The sequence below is a fragment of the Octodon degus genome, unplaced genomic scaffold (assembly GCF_000260255.1).
Source record: "Octodon degus isolate 3935 unplaced genomic scaffold, OctDeg1.0 scaffold00032, whole genome shotgun sequence".
Classification (NCBI taxonomy): Eukaryota; Metazoa; Chordata; class Mammalia; order Rodentia; family Octodontidae; genus Octodon; species Octodon degus.
In genome coordinates this window covers 8613076-8618517 of record NW_004524608.1, presented here as the reverse complement: position 1 = coordinate 8618517, position 5442 = coordinate 8613076, and positions in this window count along the sequence as shown.

The window sequence follows — 5442 nt, the reverse complement described above, 5'->3', positions numbered from 1 at the left end:
AAAAAAAAGCCCTCGCTTTGGCTCCTGCCTTGACTCTGCCTGATCTGACAAAACCATTCCAGTTGCATGTACATAAAAACAACGGTGTTGCTAAACAGGTCCTAACACAATACTTGGGGCCCTGAAAAAGACCTATAGCATACCTGTCTAAGAGACTAGACCCCACTGCGGAAGGTTGACCAAACTGCCTGAGGGCCATAGCCGCCACTGCCATTTTCACAACAAAAGCTACTAAGCTCACGTTTGGGCATAAGCTCCAAATTGTGGCTCCTCACACGGTTGAGAGCTTTCTTAAAAGCCCTCTTTCAAGATGGCTGTCAAATGCACAGATTTTACAATATCAAGCTTGCTCTTAGACCCAGCCCTTATTAAGTTCTTGTCCACTATAGCCTTAAACCCAGCCACGTTGTTACCAGATGATGACCCTGAGGCACCACTCCATAACTGTCTTGAGGTGCTTGATACAAAAACAAGCCTGAGAGAGGACCTCACAGACATTCCTATGGACAATCCTGATGCTACCTTGTACACTGATGAAAGCAGTTTTGTCCTAAATGGGATATGTTATGGTGGGGCAGCAGTGGTCACAGAAAAACAAGTGATCTGGGCCTAAGCCTTGGGACATGGGACATCTGCCCAACAGGCAGAGCTCACTGCCTTAACCCAGGCCCTCCGCTGAGGACAAAATAAGCAAATGAACATCTACACTGATAGCAGGTATGCTTTTGATACCCTACATATACATGAAGCTTTCTATCAAGAACAAGGTCTATTAACCACTGGTGGACATAAGATCAAAAATGGCCAAGAGATCCTAGACTTGCTTACAGCTGTGTGGTTCCCTGAGAAGGTGGCAGTTATCTACTGCCAGGGACACCAGAAGATAAACTCTTCAGTGGCCTAAAAACATGTTCTGGCAGATGCCACAGCCAAAAAAGTGGCACAAAATCCAGTTGGGTCACTCAAGACACTCTTGCCTGTCCTGCCACCCAGAGTGCTGGATCAGCCCACTTACTCTGATATAGATCTTTTGTTGGCTAAAAGCTTAAAAACCATACAAACACAGGATGGCTGGCAAATGCTGCCAGACAGCAGGATTCTCCTTCCTGAGACACTAGGCTGAGAGCTCATTCAACAGATACACCAAGGGACTCACTTGGGAAAAAATAAATTGACTAAATTGTTACAAAAATCCTACTTCATACCCAAACTAAATCAAATGACTAAAAATACCAACTGACGGTGTCTCCACTATGCCCAGGTAAGCCCCAGCAAGATCACTTCTAAACCTGGACAGCACGCTAGAGGTATGTCTCCTGGGAAACACTAAAAAATTGATCTCCCTAAAATGGGCCCAGGAAAAGGAGAATATCGCCACCTCCTTGTGTTAGTAGATACCTTTACTAGATAGACAGAGGCTATGCCACCTGATCAGAGTCAGCTCTGATAGTGACAAAAAAATTATTGACAGAGATTATTCCCAGATTTGGCCTGCCCATTACTATGGGGTCCAACAATGGTCTGGCTTTTATAGCCCAGGTTACCAAAAGTCTGTCCCAGGCCCTAAAATTAAAATGGAAGCTACATTGTACATATTTAACTTCCTGCTCTATAAGTGGTTAATTCACCTGTGTATTTTTTGAACCCAACAAATCAATTTTGACTCATTCACTTGTTCTAGCTTCCAAATTTTCCTGATTTCCATTAGAGATCAAAAACTATGCTACTGTCACCTCTACCCTTTTTTATTCTCATAGTTTTAGGGAATAAAACTATAGTCAAATTGGTCAACCAAAGAAGTAACTTTCCCTAGCTTCTTAGTGGCTTACAGTAAAAGGAACTACATAGAAGAAAGTGTATTTGATTGGTGATCATTTCTCAGGGATGATTACAAAGATAATTCAATATTGACTATGATGTCAAATAACAGAAAAATTATATCTTAAACTTGAGTTTATCCCCTCAAATTAGTGTCATATCTAGTGAAGTATCAGATTGCTAGTAAACATTTTACTGACCTTTCTAAGTATTTACAAATATTTCCTCAACCTACTCTTTTGCATTACTTCAAAATGTAGTTGCCCCTCTGTGCCTAAATTCTTATTAATAGTTAATTCATCATTTTTCCAGCACCTATCAATTCAAACTGCTCAAACCACAGATCTGTTCTTGCAGTAATTTTAGGTACTTTCTGAACATCTGCTATCTTATGTCCTGTTTCTTGGAAGTCTTTTCTTTATTCTCACCTGTAATATTCTCATCCTAATTCTCATTTCTGTTTTCTACTCAACACTGCAAATTTGCTGTTCATGTTTCTGTCATTTACTTCTTAAATGAAGGTCCTTCCTAAGACTGCTATATGCCTTCTACTCTCAATTTCATACTTTTATAGTCTAAATTCCAATCTATAAGCAGCATCTCTTTAAGCCTTTCCTTATACCTTGGCTAACTTAATCAATATGTCCGCATTGTTGGATTAAGAAACAACTAGCAGATTAGTAAGCAAACTCCTGGGATATGTCTGTAAGGGAGGATCATGGGGTTCTATTTAGAATCCTCCTTGGTTCCTCTTAGGTACTGTTGCCCGTTTTGGTCCCAGGCTTCTTTGAACTAAAAAGCTTTGCCTTGCACACACTTCCCTCATGGTATTCCCACCTTGCAGCCATCTGGTGGATTCAGTCCTTCCAAACTGTGAACTAAGTTGAAACTTTCACCCTTTAAGCTGTAAATGTCCAGTATCATGTCCAACAATGGGGAAGTCGACTAATTTAGCTAAGCATTTGTTTAGGTTCTATGTAACCTTAGCACATGTGTAGTTCTAACCGTGCACAGTTAGTCTGTGTATCATTATTGACTGCAGAACTGGTTGGTATTGGAAACCCCAATACTATGTATGTCTAGTTGGCAGTTGGTGAGAGACAACAGGCTTATAGATTGGGTGGAGTGGGCTATGTGCTCGCATCAAGTTTGTCAAGGATTTTCCATAAAGTCATGGTCTCAGAATTCTCAGGAGTATCAAAAGAGGTTATGTATCCATGTAAAACACTTTTAAATTCTTAGATACATCACATTCTCTAGTGTCCTTCCAGCTCAAAGGATCACATTGCTAAACCAAGTTTAATCAGAGAAGGTTGTTCAAAGGCACAAAATATCATTAGCTGGGTGAGTTGGGGACCAATACAGCGAATGGTATGTGACATTCTACTCTGGTTTTTCCTATATTTGATACTCTCACAGTCCTCTTTATCATCCAAATGTAAGAATCTCAAGTTTTCCTTTCTCCTAAGCACACCCTGAGCACTGGTGTAAGGGAGAATAAGGGTCCATGCCTCTCCCAAGGCTAATTTTTTGGCAGTATTATTGCCCAAAAGGAAAATTATAGAACAATATTTGATGGTTCTTTTGACTATATTTGATGGTAAGCTAAAGTTTCCTATGGGTGCCTCCCTAGCTGCATGGCTACTGACTCATAAATTGTGCTGAGTGTTTTCCATGCACATCTTCACTGTTGCGTTGAAGAACTTCTGCAGGCAGCACAAACTTGCTATGCCCTTAAGTCCCTAAGCTCTCTTCATAATATTGAGCCCTATAGTATGCAGTTCCATTTGCTCTGCTCAGATGTTTTGTTTCAGAATTCTGAGGTAGACCTAAAAATTGTGCCATTTGAGTAAATTTACAGAAACTTCTTAAACAAGACTGAAAAGCCTAACATATTAGCCAATCCTGGGATGTTTAACTAACTTGAAATTAATGGATTTTAAGAGGGCTGTTGATATTTGGGGGAGACTATATGTAAAATATGTGAATGTGGGCTAATACAAGTTTTTTCAGTGCCCATCTTTGGTGTCTGGCCTAGGTTGTATCACCTATATCGGCATTTCTTGTGTGACTTCTATGCTTAGTCATGAATCAAATCTCTCTCTCTCTCTCTCTCTCTCTCTCTCTCTCTCTCTCTCTCTCGAGTTTAGAGGAAGGTTGTGAGCAACTAACAGTTTCCCCTCATTTCATTTTACTTCCATACATCTTTTCTCCCTCCCTGCTTACTCCAGTACTCAACAGTAAGACTGTGTCACATTTATGAAGGAACTACATTTGTGAAGTATTTCCACACACATTAACTCATTTGATCTGCACAAACTTCTCTGTGAGGAAAGTAAGTACCATCATTCCATTTATAGACCAAAGAACTTAAGTCCATAAGTTTTTAACAATAGACTGTAAAAGAACTTTTGTCTTTTAACCTCATTAGAATGTGACAGCAGAACTATAGAGTCTCATTTGAGTCTTTACAAATTTGGACCTCTTGCAAAAAGGTGTTTATCAAGCCTGGGGAAGCTTGGAATGACATAATTACCTTTCTTCTCAAATTTAGAATAATTTACCTTGAGAAATACCTGCTGCCATTGACGTCTTCATATGAAGGATAGTCGATAATAGAAGTTTCAAAGCAAGGCAATTCAGGCTCAGAAAAAAATATACTAAAATTTTGAGCATTAATTTACAAGTATGATAAAAGGTAGATATTTCTGAGATTAATGAATGTCTCCATTCTATCTTTCTGCTACTGATATCTGTTTCCAAAAAACACAACAATAGTTTCCTACAGGTTTTACTTTGTGTACTATCTTCAAATTGGATGAAGCATGCTATGAATATAACTCACATGTACAGATAGTTCACAAGAACTTTTTAGCCAGATACATGAGGATTCAAGTGAACAGTCAAACAGATAGAAAGTGGATTTGTTGATCCTCTCTAGACACAAGAGCACGCTTCTTCCTATCTAGGGAAAGGAAGATGTAAAGTACTGTTATGGTTTGTGTCTAGGTGCCCCCCCAAGGCCTCACACAATCTTGGGGCAGCTTCTGCAGTTTGTGATGGATTGCTTTGGGTATGGATGCTGCACCCGCCATGGGAAGGTAATTTGCATTACAATGTTAGGTGGAAGAGAAGCTAGCTGAGCTGCTTCTTGCATTCTTACTCTTCACCACTGCCATGATGAGTTGCTTTCTGCTATGTACTGCTCTGCCTTCGACTCAGCTGAATATGGACTGAAACCTCTGTAAGTGTAAGCTACATAAACCTTTCCTTCCTTCATTTTGAGTGTCACGTATTTGTCCAAGGAATGAGAGAAGAGTAACTAAGACAAGGACTATGTTTTACCAAGTAAAAAGTTCTTTTGAACATCTGTATATGTGAGTTATATTCATAGCATACTTCATCCAATTTGAAGATAGTACACAAAGTAAAACCTGTAGGAAACTATTGTTGTGTTTTTTGGAAACAGATATCAGTAGCACAAAGATAGAATAGAGACATTCATTAACCTCAGAAATATCTACCTTTTATCATACTTATAAATTAATGCTCAAGGGGCTGGGGAGATGGCTCAGTGGAATAAGCGCTTCTCTGGCAAGTGCAAGGGCCTGAGTTCATTCCCCG